The following is a 14,296-nucleotide window of genomic DNA, read 5'->3' on the forward strand; positions in this document are numbered from 1 at the left end:
CAGTAACAACAATGGGCTTTGGCCAGGGAGCACTGGCCTCTGGTCAGGGGCCATGACCGAGGACCTAAGGATCAAGGGAGTCATCTTTTTTAACACTGTAGGCTCCAGATTGTGCCCTGGGGCAGGGTTTTTCGGATTGTAGAAGACTCATTGGAAGCTCATGACACCAGATTCAGGGATCGTGACCACCTTTTTAAGAAAAATGAAACACAAGAGGCTAGAATAGAAAAAAACATATCCGAATGCATTACACCTTGCATTTCAGTTATGTGTCTGTGTACCAGGTCATGATGGAAAGCATATTTTTTATGGGTCACAGCCATAACGTTTGAAGGGCATTATTCCCCAACAGGGAATGTCTGTGAAAACTGGTACCCCCAGGGATTCTTAGGGCTAAGGTCTGAGAACCCTTGCTTTGAGCCTATCAGGAGGAACATTCGTTTATCAGATCTTCTCTCACTTGAAGGCAGGAGGAGGGTTGCAGAGGTGAAGGAGAGCCCAGGTGAGTCCAAGGACAAGGGGGGAGGTGTGGTACCCAAGGCAGGAGCCAACCCCTTCACAGTTTTGCTGGAGGCCAGCAAATAGTCTTGCACTCCTTGAAGAACTTCAGCTTTCTATTATTCTAGCAGGAAAACTGAGGTTCCATTTCTAATCATTTAGAAATCCTGAGAGGATCGTATTGACCTAGATTCATTTCTCTGGTCTCACCTTCTGCATTAAGTCAGATCAGTATTTTTCTTGAACACTGACATGCACAAGCATCACTTGGAGAACTGGTTAAAATCCACGTCAGTGGGCCCCACTGATCTAATTCAGTAGGATTTGGGGAGAGGCCTCAGAATTGGCATTTCCCTTAAGTTCCTAGAGGATGTTAATGCACCTGGTCCGGGGTCTGCACTTTGAAAACAGCAGTATTAGATCAGCAGAAAGGAATGGGCCCAGCATAGATCCTGGCACCCAGCAGGAGTATATAGTACCTGCTTTCCTGATGAAACGGACCCAAGTTCTCTCCACAGAAATGCCTTCGCTAAGGTACAGCTGGTTTGCTACTTTGAACAGTGCAGGACTGGCTGGTGGACATTGATTGAGTTGTAGGCTTGAAATGGGTGAATTGTGTGGGATGTGAATTATATCTCACTAAAGCTGTTTTCAAGAAGGGGAGAGCAGGGAGGAGAAAGGGGGGAAAGAAATGGCTGGGTTTTCAGAACCAGCCATCAGAAATATCTCTTACACCTTCAACTGTCTTAGGAGAGAAGGCACCTCAAAGGAGAATGAGAAAGAGCTTCAAGCTGAACTCCCAAGGCCCCTTTCAGCTTTGCCACTCTGAAATTCTTCTGGAACTCAGGGTCAGAACAGTGTGTCTTTCCTGAAGGACTGGTCTGTTCGCCTTTTCCAAATAGTAAAGGATGCTTAAAGGCCTGTGCATTTCACCTGCCAAAACCCATCCTGGTGCCATCATAGCTTTCCTTCCTGACCTTTTTTTTTTTTTTAATTTTCCTGCTGTTCGTAGTCACCTGTCTGTAAGTTTTCTAAGCAAGTGAAAGCCCCAAGCATCCCAGGGGATGGGAGATAGGGTAGAGGTTGTGGGATTGGAAACATACCCGCCACACAGAATGGAGAGAAACCAGGGTGATGTAGTTTTGTAGTTAATTATGCCAGCTTTGGGGATCAGGAACACCTGGTGTGACTCTGGCTGTCACTTACTCGCTGTTTGGACATAGATTAGCATAAAACTTTTCTAAACCTCAGTTTCCCCATCTAAGGTAGTTAACAGTGCCCACCTAGTAGAGTTGTTGTGGGAATGGAATGAGACAGCAGGCCCAGGCACACAGTGAGCATGCGACAGAAGTCACATGTCATGACAATGACATTGATAATAAAGACGAGGGTCCACCTCATCTTAACAATTTTCCTCTGGCTAGAAACACCTGAGTGTCGTAACAGGACAAAGGGTGACACTTTTGACTGCTGTGAGCCCTCTGTCCTCCAAATGGATTGGCATTGCCTTGGAATACACTGAGACGTGCAAGTGAATACGTCAATCCTGGAAACAGATGAGCTATGACACTTTAATAGCCGGAAGCCCAGTGGAACTGAGATGTGACAAGACCCAGAACACCTACAGCTCCCAGAAGCCAGCCCAGATGTGTGGAGGGCAGCCTCTCCCGCTGCAGCTTCTGCCTTATTAACATCCCCCTGGGGGCTGGAGAACCAAGTGACACAAGGATGATGCTGATCTGTCTGGTTTGTGACTTGATCCCTACTTTCCTTCTCCTCCTCCTCCTCCTCTTTCCTCCTGTCCATCCCTGGGCCCCTCTCCCACATGCTGTGGGCCCTGTCAGAGTGTGGAACACACAGAGCTCCTTAATTTCGGGTGCCCCTCAGCAGGTGTCTGTTCAAGGTTCAATGGCACCAGGGATCAACGCTCAAGTATTCCACCTGGGAATTGATTTGATTGCACACAGCACTGGAGTAGAGATTCCCAGACGCACTGAACTGGATTTGAGTCCTGTCTTGACCACTTACCTTGCTGGCTCTGTAACCTTGGACCAGAAGCCACATCCCCTCAACTTGACTTCCCTCGTCACAAAATGAGGATGATGAACTGTGACCTGCTTCCTTCACAGGGAAATCAGATCAAATCAAATCAAACCGAATGAAAGGATGGAGGAGGAAGGCGTGTGGGTTCAGCAGGGATTGGCAGAAGCCTCTGGCTCTGCGTAAGGCACGTGGCAAGCAGAGTGTTCACAGGGCTCGCCCTCCAGGAGCTCAAAGTGGGAGGGAGACAGAGTAATTCATTCCATGAATGCAGAACGATAGATGATGGCCTGAGCTCAGGGACGTGAAGGACCTGTTCCACGGCTCTGGGACGATCTGCCCTAGAGACCTGCAGTGGTCAAGGAGGTCATCAGGAAGGCATTAGTAAGGAGCTGAAGTTTTGAGTCAAAGCTGAAGGATGAGCTGGAGGTCACCGGGGAGAGTAAGGAGGGGCCTGCGAACTTGGCAACCCAGGCCGAAGGACTTGCATAGACAGACAACTAGAGGCAGAGGGGATCATTGTGGGGCCTTTGGATGCCTGAAGGAAGAAGGCATGGAGGTGGGGGCAGCAAGGAAGGGAGGGGACTAACCATGCACACACAGCCTTGTCTTCCCTGGTAAGGATTTTGGACCTTCTTCCAAGAGCCATGGGAAGCCATTGAAGGGTTTACCCAAGGCAGTGGAAGAGTGACAAGATGCGATTTACTTCTCCTTTTAGAGACCACATGAACTGCTGCATCCTGACTGAAGAAAGAGGGACAGAGTGGAGCAGAGACAGCAATCACGGCCACCGTGCTTGCCCAGAGATCATAGTGCTTCAGAGGAGGGATAGCAGTGGCTGGACTGGGACTATAGTCTTGCTCTGTCATCGACTGTTACGATCCCAGGGTGAAAACCTCATCCTTCTGTCTTAGTGTCCTAGGTCTGTCTTAACAAGGTACCACAAACCCGGGGACCTAAAACAATAGAACTTGATTCTCTCACAGTTCTGGAGGCAGGAAGTCTGAAATCAAGGTGCCTGCTGGGCCATGTTCCCTCTACAGAGGGATCCTTCCTTGCTTCTTCCAGGCCTCTGGTGTTGCTGGCAGTCCTTGGTGTATCTCTGCTTGTTTCTGCTTCTGCGGTCATATGTCCTTCTCCCTGTGTGTCCAGATTTCCCTCTTCTTATAAAGGATACCAGTTGGTGCATTCAGGCTCTTCCTAAGCCAGTATTATCTTGTCTTAAGTTGATGACATCTGCAAAGACCCTGTTTCCAAGGAAGATCACATTCCCAGATTCTAGAGACTAGGACTTCAAATTATCTTTGGGGGGGACACAGTCAACCCAGCGCTGCTCCCCTGACTGCAGTTCCTCCCTGTGCCACAGCCTGCCAGCTAGAACCATCCTCACAGCCCTGACTCTCCTGGAGACCAGATAGGAAGGAGAAGCTGCAGACCCCAGAGAAGCCTGTGTGTGCGCGTGCGTGTGTGCGTGTGCACACACAGCATGACGTCGACAGGTATACAGGGAGGACCCTGGGAAGCACAAGCCCTGAAGTCTGGTCCTCACTCAGACCCCACTGGCTGAAAGAGTTGGGCAAGACTTCTCTCTGGGCGTGTTTCCTCTTGAGGAGTGCCAGAATTGACACCTGTCCCACCATCCTTGTAGCGGCTTTTGGGGGAGTCCAACAAGGTAATAATCAGCAAATATTTTCCCAAAAGATACCGTGTGCCCAACCTTGTGGTAACTCACAGGGAGCGTTCTTAAGAAAGGGCTGGTGTGCTTCCCGTGGGAGCTGTCCTCTCGCACGGTAATTCCCCAGGCTTTTCTCCTCTGACGGCATGAAGGGTTCTGAGTGCAGACTCCGTAGCTCCAGTACCATCCAGTGCTGGGGGGCAGAGAGGAAACAGGTGCAACCTGACGTTGATAATTCCTGAAGCTGAGTATTGGGCTGATGGCAGAGGGGCCTTTATTCCATTCTACTTCGTTAATATGTGAAATGATAACTCTTTTTTTCAAAAGTGTAACAAAGACAGCAACAGTCCCTGGAGCCAGACTGCCTGGATTGAAATCCAAAACCGGCCACTTCCTAACTGTGTGGCCCTGGGGAAGGTTACTCAACCTCTCTTGGTGCCAGTCTTCTCATCAGTCAAACAGGGCTACCCATCACAAGCTGCCGCAGGGAGTGTGTATGAAGCTTCCATTAGCGAATGGGTTTGGTACGGAACACACGGTAACAGCTGTTGACAGAACCCGGGTGCTGCAGGGTGGTGTGGGGGGCGGGAGGGTGGGTGGTTCTGAGCGGGAGTCCTCACTGACAGCCTCACAGAACCAAACAGCCGACCTTGCAGTTGCTGGAAATCCTACCTGCTACCGGGTTTTGTCTTAATTGGGGCTTCATGCAAACTGACACACGATTTGAGTGCAAGTAGTTACTCTGGAGGAGATTTCGAGAAACACCAGCAAGAGAGTGAGGAGGTAGGAATGGAATGGAAGGCCCGTGATGGCACCGCTGTGCACGATTCCCACGGTAGCCCTGGGTTACCAGTTATCCCACCCCAGGAGCGAGGGAGCTGGGTGGCCTTGACTCAGGTCCACCCGTGGGTGCAGAAAGCGCCCAGCAGAGGCAAGTGAGAACAGATGCCGAGGAGGTGTAGACGGGGTAACAGGCATCCACCTAGGAGCACCCTTAAGTGCTCTTCTGACGTCTGCCTACAGCCTTACTGTGACACCGCTCACCCTCGGAATCAACCTCACTCCTTCTGGACAGCCCTGACACATCATTAAATAAGGCCAGTGAGAGCTAAAACGATTCTGTATTGCCTTTCAATCCAAGCAGGCCACGAAAGAGGAATGAAGATGTGCCACGAGGACTGCTGCCTCAGGGCAGACAACTCTCCTCAGTCATGGCACTTTGATGCTGAGCGAGGATATAACCTCAGAGCCTTTCTTAACACAGCTTTAGGTATCTGTTACAACCATTAGCTTAGGCACTTCAGCAAAGCCTATTTCCCATTCTTGTCCTAGTGCTTAGGAAGCCGGGAGAAATCCCAGGGCGGAAAACACCGCGTCGCTGTAGGATTCTGGGCAGGAAGACATTTAACTTCTCTGGCCCTCCCCCTTCCTCTCTGGGTGGAATGAAGGACCTAACTTCATTTGTGAGGTGGAGGGGAGGACTGGTGCAGTGGGAAGAGCCTGCTCTTGCGTGGTCAGGCGGGGCTGGGTTTTACACCTCGGCTTGGTCATTGATTGGCTGTGTTCCTTGGGCGGGTTACATCACCCACTCTGAGACTTGAGGCGTCTTCTCTAAAATGGGGCTGTGATGCCCCGTGTGTAGTGTTGTTGTAGGCATCAGAGATGATGTAGATGAAGCAGGGAGCTCCATTTGTGAGCCAGGGCTCAGTAATTGTTCCCTATAATTGTCATCATCATAACCATCATCATCTTCGTCCAAAGTCCCTTCCAGCTCTGAAATTCTGTGACTTTGGGGAATGTGCTCATCTAAGAAGACAGCACGGTAAAATAAGGCAACAGCCCTGATTTTGTGTAAATGTATGTTCTGATAAGGACAGGAGGAGCATAATTGCCCCTAAATAATTGCTCCGATTTCGCCACAAGCTGTCAAAAGGCCCTAATTGGTCGATCTGTAATGACTGCGGCCATCTGCGTTCAGGGTGATTTAGCGATGGGGCTCTGCCCGAGCCAGGCCCTCGATGATTAGAGCCGGACAGGGTAGTATTTCACCCTCTGATGGGAGTAGTGGTGTGTGGGTGAAGGAGATTATCTCATCCTTGTTTTAATGACCAGCCAAGAAGCAGCGCTGGTCACAGACAATGACTATGGATTTTTTTTTTTCCTTTTTCTTTCAAGCTAGTGTTCCTGCCCGAACAGCAGCATATCTGGAGCGTGATCATGCCTCTTGCTATCTTGTTTCACTGCCCAAGAAAGTCTCTTTTGGAAAGATTTAGTCCCTCAATTAGGGCAAATTGATTTCTGCTTTCTACAGAGTCGCTGTTCCAAAGCGAAGTGGTAGAGGGCAGGAGGCGCCATATTAATCTTGGCGAGCAAGCGAGAAGGCGACCTGGAGTATTTTTCAGCCTTCCAGCACACTTGTGTACGTGTAGATAATCTTTTCTCTGCGTATTGTGTAATTGCTCCGACCTGCAAGGCACCAGGCGCTGCAACACAAAACACACTTCAGGTCTTGGAAGTTTCTGGAGACTTACATCAAGGGACCAAGGCAGCATCCTGAGTGTTCCATGGCAAAGGGGAGACTTACATCAAGGGACCAAGGCAGCGTCCTGAGTGTTCCGTGGCAAAAATGGTTTTAAGTGGCACCTGAGATGATCCCCATTGGTTCAGAGACTTTGCATTAGGCCGCGCTGAATCATGTGGCGAGAACATTTTCTTTTCAGCTCGCATCCATTTCTTCTGATTACCTCGGATGGAGAGTCTCAGTTGGTTGCCCGTATCTCCCTTCTTAACAAAGAGAGAGGACAGACCGTAAGCTCCTAGTTGTGGGGAAGCAGGAGGTTCTGGCTAAAATCCGAGTCACACTGTTTTGCTTTTATTTGGACGTTTTATTTATTAGCTCTTTTTCACAAATAGTACCAATTTCCCATTTATGGTGTTTGTTTCTCTTTAAAATAAATGCAATTCAATAAAAATGCTTAATTTACAAAGGTGAGTTGAGGGTGCCCGGGTGACTGAGTTGGTTAAGCGTCTGCCTTCAGCTTAGGTCCTGAGCCCAGAGTCCTGGGATCAAGTCCCATGTCAGGCTCCCTGCTCTGCGGGGAGTCTGCTGCTTCCTCTGCCCCTTCCCCAACTCGTTCTCTCGTTCGCTCTCACTCTCAACTAAATAAGAGCTTTAAAAAAAAAAAAAACTAAAAAATAAAAAGGTGAGTTGATTTTTAAACTAAATAAATTGTAGTAGGGTAGTGGAACTGGCAAAAATTGTAATATGTGATTGTGAGAACTTGGGGAAACACGAGAAGGGGGAAAGCATCATGTTTCTATAGAAAACCAGTGATTTACTGGCTATACAACGTCAGGCAAGTTTCTTAGCTTCTCTGAGCATGTTTTCTCACCCAGTCAAGGGGACAGAAACCCGATCCAGAGTATGATTTTAAGAAGCAAGAGGGGATCAAATGTGTGAAGTTCCTTTGCAGATTATAATCTGCCTACGTAACAGTGAAAGTGATTCATTTCTATATGGGGTTAGGAAAAAAAAAAGGGTCATTGAGTTCTGGCAGCCAGGGGATTCTGGTTTGAAATCAGGCCTGTTTTTAAGTATATGTCAGAGGAAGGTTCCTTCCCTTCTCTGGACCTCAGCTTTCTGTCTCTAAAATAAAGAGACCGAGGGGCTCCTGGGTGGTCCAATTGGTTAAGTGTCTGCCTTCAACTCAAGTCATGATCTTGGCGTCCTGGGATCAAGCCCTAGTTGGGCTGCCTGCTCAACAGGGAGTCAGTTTCTCCCTCTGCCTCCCCGCTCCCCCTGCTCATGCTCTCGCTCTCTCTCAAGTTAATAAATAAAATCTTTTTTAAAAAATAAAGAAACAGAACCACTCTGTTAGTTTGCAGGCCTGGCTGTGCATCAGAATCACTTACTGCCCCAGGCTCAGCAAGTCAAAGCCCTGGGATGGTGCCCAGCACAGCTGCGTTTGCAGCCAGCCCACCTGCTGATTCGACGCACCCCGGACTTTAGAAGGCCCTTCCAGCCCTAACCCCGGATGGAGTGAATTTAGAGCAGGATTTGGGGCCTGGGTTAGGGAAGGGGATCACCCAGTAGCTCTGGTCACGTGCGAACTGGGCTTATGTGAGGTCTGGGTCCAGGGCCCTGCAAGACCTTCTGATGCAAACCCTGATTCAGGCCCAGAGGAAATCAAGGATGGGCCCACTGTCCTGGACATGGGAGCACAGCCCAGTTCTCCTGATTCCCGGTCAGCTCCAACTTGCTCAGCCGAGCCAGAGAGAGAACAAGTGTGTGTTTTGACCAGTATTTGTTTTCCTTCAGATATTCATTTAAATTCTAATTAGTCAATGGGACGCCTGGGTGGCTCAGTTGGTTGGACGACTGCCTTCGGCTCAGGTCATGATCCCGGAGTCCCGGGATTGAGTCCCGTATCGGGCTCCCAGCTGCATGGGGAGTCTGCTTCTCCCTCTGACCTTCTCCTCGCTCGTGCTCTCTCTCACTGTCTCTCTCTCTCAAATAAATAAATAAAATCTTTAATAAATAAATAAATAAATAAATAAATAAATTCTAATTAGTCAACACACTGCAATACTGGTTTCAGGAGGAGAGCTCTGTGATTCAGCACTTAACGTACAACACCCAGCGCTCATCATAGCAAGTGGCCTCCTTAATGCCCATCAGCCATCCAGCCTATCCCCCAGCCACTTCCTTGCATCAACCCTCAGTTTGTTGTCCATCTTTAAGTCTTATGGTTTGTTTCCCTCTCTCCTCTTTTCCCCCTCCCATATGTTCATCTGTTTTGTTTCTTAAATTCCACACATGAGTGAAATCATAGAGTATTTGTCTTTCCCTAACTTATTTCACTTAACATAATACTGTCTAGTTCCACCCACATCATTGCAAATGACAACATTCGTTTTGATGGCTGAATAATATTCCACTGTGTATATACCATGTCTTCTTTATCCATTCATCAGTCAGCGGACGTTCGGGCTCTCTCCATAGTTTGGTTGTTGTTGATAATGCTGCTGTAAACATCAGGGTGCATGTGTCCCTTCGAATCTGTATTTTTATATCCTTTGGATAAATATACCTAGCAGTGCAATTGCTGGATCATAGGATAGTTCTATTTTTAACTTTATGAGGACCCTCCATACTACTTTCCAGAGGGACTGTACCAATTTGCACTCCCACCAGCAGGGCAAGAGGGTTCCCCTTTCTCCTCATCCCTGCCAACACCTCTCTTTTCTTGTATTGTTAATTTTAGCCATTCTGACAGGTCGGAGGTGGTAGTTTACCATGGTTTTGATTTCTACTTCCCTGACGTTGAGTGATGATGTTGAGTATCTTTTTTTATGTGTCTGTTGGCCATCTCGATGTCCTCTCTGGCAAAATGTCTATTCATGTCTTCAGCCCATTTCTTAACTAGAGTATTTGTTTTTTGGGTGTTAAGTGTGATAGACCAATATTTTTTTAATTGAGGTAAAAATTGCAAATAATGAAAAAATGCACAGCTGTGTTAAGTACACAATTCCATGAGGCATAACAGGTATGTACACCTAAGAAGCCAACACCCCAGTCAAGGTACAGAAATTGTCTCACCCCAGAAATTTCCCCCATGCTCCTTCCAGCCCGTCCCTATACCTCAAGGCACACTGCTCTTAATTCCATCCTCAAAGATTATTTTGGCTGTTGATGAACTTCAGATGAATCATACATTAAGTTTTTTTGTATCTGGCTTCTTTGGTTCAACATAATAATTCTGCAATTCATCCATGGGGTTGGATATATCAAAAGTCTGCTCTTTTTTGCTGAGTGTAGAATCTATTGTATGACTCCACCATGACCTGTGTATCCCTTCACCTGTTGGTGACATTTAGGTTGTTTCTAGTTGGTGCTACTATAAATAAAACTACTATGAAGCACTCTCATTTGGGGGGGGGTATGTTTTGTTTCTCTTGGGTGAATAACTGTAAATAGAATAGCTGATAGAGGACACCTGCCCATTTACTTTTATGAGAAAGAATCAAACAGCTCTTCAAAGTGGTTGCACACTTTATATTTCTTCCAGCAAGGAGTGAGTTCCAATGGTTCACCTCTTCCCCAGAAACTGATATTTTTCCCATTTTTCCTTTTTGTCATCTGGGGAATGTATAGGGAATGGCATCTCAGGCTTTTAATTTGGGTCATGATTTTCATATACTTATAGGCCATTTGTATGTCAGTTCTTTTGTGAAATGTATTTTTGTGAAAATATTTCAACGTTTTTTTGCCCAGTTTTACATTGGTCATCTTTTTATGATTGATTTTGTCAGAATTCATTACAAATTCTGGATACAAGTCCTTTGTCGGGTACGTGTCTTACGAATATTTTCTCCCAGACTGTTGCCTGCCTTGTCATTTTGTTACTGGTATCTTTTGAAGATCAAGTTCTTAATCAAGTCCAGTTTATCAGTTTTTTTTTTTCTTTTATGGGCTAGTGTTTTTTATATCCTAAGAAATCTTTCCCTACCCCAAGTTCACAACGATATTCTCCTATGTTTTCTTCAAGAAGCTTTATAGCTTTAGACTTTATGTTTAAACCGGCCATCCATCTAAAATTATTTTTGTGTATGGTATGAGGTAGGGGTTGAGGTTTGTCTTTTTTCATGTGTCTACCACTTATGCTAGCACATGTCTTATTTTTTTAAAGTTTTTTATTTCCATTCCAGTAGAGTTATCATACAGTATTCTGTTAGTTCCAGGAATACAATACAGTGATGAGCAATTCTATACATGACTCGTTGCTCATTGTAAGTGAACTCTTCCTCCGCATCACCTGTTTCCCCTGTCTCTGCACCCCCTCCCCCCGCCCATCTTCCCTCAGGTAACCAGCAGTTTGTTCTTTGCAGTTCAGTCTGTTTCTTGGTTTGTCTTTCTCTTTTTTTTTTTCTTTGCTCATTTGTTTTGTTTCACATTTTTTGAAAATTCTATAATATCTCATTGAATTTGCCTTGGTGGCCTTGTCAAAAATCAGTCAACGATATATATATATATATATATATATATATATATATATATATATATATATAGTAGGTCCACTTCTGGCCTCTATTCTATTCTATTGACACTTTTGTTTATCCCTTGCCAGTACACTGTGTTGTTATTTTGACTTTATAATACATTTTGAAATCAGTGTGAGTCCTTCAACTTTGTTCTTTTTCGAGATTGTTTTCACTATACTAGGTTCTTTGCAAGTTGTCAGTTTCAAAACCTGCAGTGATTTTATTGGGATTGCATTCAATCTATAGACAAATTGGAAGAGAATTGACTCTTTAACAATATGGAGTCTTCCAATCTATATGTATGATTTATGTCTCCATTTATTTGGGTCTTTAACTATAGGAAGCTCTTTTATAAAGGGTATTTTTATTGTGCTTCCCAATTGTTCTTTGCCAGTACATAGCAATACATTTTTTTTTTATTTAACAGCCTTAACCAGATACAATTTACATAATGTAAAAATCACCCATTTTAAGTGTGCAGTTCAGTGTGTTCTTAGGTGAACTTACCCAGTTGTGAAACTATCACTATAATCCAGTTTTAGATGTTTTCATCACTCCATAAAGCTCCCTTGTGTCTGTTTGCAATCAGTCCCCACTCCCCGCCTAGCCCCAGACAACTGCTAACTTTCTTTCTGTCCTTATAATTTTGCTTTTCTATAAATTTCACATAAATAGAATTATATAGTATCTGGACTTATGTTTCTGACTGCTTCAACCCAGCATACTGTTTTTAAGATTCACAATCATCGGTATTATTGCAACAGCTCTTTCCTTTTTTATTGCTGAATAGTATTCCATTGTATGGATATATTTGTTTATCCATTCATCAGCTGATGGATGTTTGGATGGCTTCCACTTTGAGGCTGTTTTGAATATTGCTGCTGTGAACATCAGAGGACAAATTTTTGGGTGGGCATGTGTTTCCATTTCTCTTGGGTATTTACCTAGGAGTGGAATTGCTGGGTTATATGGTAACTTTGCTTAACTGCTTGAGGAACTGCCAGACTCTTTTCCAAAGTGCCTTCACCATTTTACATTCTCTCCAGCAGTATATGAAGATTCTTATTCTCAGTCTACATTTATTATCTGACTATTTCATGATAGCCATCCTAGTGGATGTGAAGTAGTATCTCATTGCGGTTTTGATTTTCATTTTCCTGATGAATAAGGATGTTGAACTTCTCTTCGTATGATTATTGGTCATTTGTGTATCATCTTTGGAGAAGTGCCTATTCAGATCTTTTACCCATTTTTTTTAAATTGAGGTAAAATTCACATAACATAAAATTAACCATGTTAAAGGATGCAGTTCATTGGCATTTAGTACATTCACAGTGTTGTGCAACCATCACCTAGTTATAGTATGATTGATCAGAAGGAAACCCCATAGCCATTAAGTAGTCACTCCCCATTTCTCCTTCTGCCCCAGTCTCTGGTAATCACTAATCTGCTTGTGATCTTTATGGATTTACCTATCCTGGAATTTCATACAAGTAGAATGATATAATATGTGACCTTCTGTGTCTGGCATCTGTTACTTGGTGTATCATTTTGAGGTACATCTGCATTGTACCCTGTATCAGTACTTCATTCCTTTTTTATGGTTGAGTAATATTCCATTGCATGGATATATTTCATAGTTTTTTATCCACTCATGAGTTGATGGAAGCTTGGATTCTTTCCACCATTTGACTGTTGTGAATAGTGTTGCTATGGATGTTCATGTATAAATAATTGAAAGATTGCTTTAGCCATCCTGGATCCCTTGATTTGTTCCATAAATTTTAGGATACAGCTTGTCAATTGCCAATTTTTGCAAAGCATTCAGTTGTGATTTTTTTAGCTCATTGAATCTTTAGCTCAATATGGGAGGTATTGCCATCTTAACAATATTAAGTCATCCAATCCATGAGCAGGGACTATCTTTCCATTTATTTTAGTTTTTTATATGTTTCAACAGTGCTTTTCAGCTTTCAAAGTGTACAGTTTTTACTTCTTTTCATTTAATTGCAAATTGCAATGGTATTCATTTTTAATTGCATTTTCCAGTTGCTTTTTTTAATCTGCCAGTACATAGGAACACAATTAATTCTTTAAGAGTTGACCTGTATCCTGATATCCTGCTAAGTGAACCTATTAGTTCTAGCTTCTTTGTAGATTTCCTAGAATTTTCCTGTCATCTATAATAAAGATACTGTATCCTTTTTCTTCCCAATCTTTATGCCTTTTATTTCTTTGTCTTGCCAGTTCCACTGGCTAGGAATTCTAGTACAGTGTTGAATGGAAGTGGTGAGAGAGTATACAGTCTTTATCCTGACCATAGGATAAAAAGCATTTAGTATTTCATCATTAAGAGTGATACCCAAGAACAAAGAATCCAATCAAGATATGGGCAGAGGACATGAACAGACATTTCTGCAAAGAAGACATACAGATGGCCAACAGACACAGGAAAAAGTGCTCAACATCTCTCGGCATCAGGGAACTATAAATCAAAACCACGTTGAAGTACTACCTCACACCAGTCAGAATGGCTAAAATTAACAAGTCAGGAAATGACAGATACTGGCAAGGATGCGGAGAAAGGGGAACCCTCCAACACTGTTGGTGGGAATGCAAGCTGGGGCAGCCACTCCGGAAAACAGCATGGAGTTTTTTCAAAAAGTTGAAAATAGAGCTACCCTATGACCCAGCAATCGCACTACTGGGTATTTACCCTAAAGATACAAATTAGTGATCTGAAGGGGCACATGCACCTGTATGTTTATAGCGGCAATGTCCACAATAGCCAAACTATGGAAAGAGCCTAGATGTCCATCAACAGATGAATGGATGTGGGATACACACAGATACACAGACACACACACAATGGAATACTATGCAGCCATCAAAAGAAATGAACTCTTACCACTTGGAACGATGTGGATGGAACTAGAGGGTATTATGCTGAGCAAAATAAATCAATCAGAGAAAGACAATTATCATATGATCTCCCTCATATGAAGAATTTGAGAGGCAACATGGGGGATTTGGGGGTTAGGG

At 44.5% G+C, this 14,296-nt stretch overlaps 1 protein-coding gene across 1 annotated transcript in view; it reads left to right on the forward strand.

The window, feature by feature from the left end:
- GALNT10 (polypeptide N-acetylgalactosaminyltransferase 10) overlaps positions 1-14,296 on the forward strand; it is a 214,038-nt gene that overhangs the window by 154,407 nt on the left and 45,335 nt on the right. The window lies entirely within an intron of this gene.

The sequence above is a fragment of the Mustela nigripes genome, chromosome 12 (genome assembly GCF_022355385.1).
Source record: "Mustela nigripes isolate SB6536 chromosome 12, MUSNIG.SB6536, whole genome shotgun sequence".
Classification (NCBI taxonomy): domain Eukaryota; kingdom Metazoa; phylum Chordata; class Mammalia; order Carnivora; family Mustelidae; genus Mustela; species Mustela nigripes.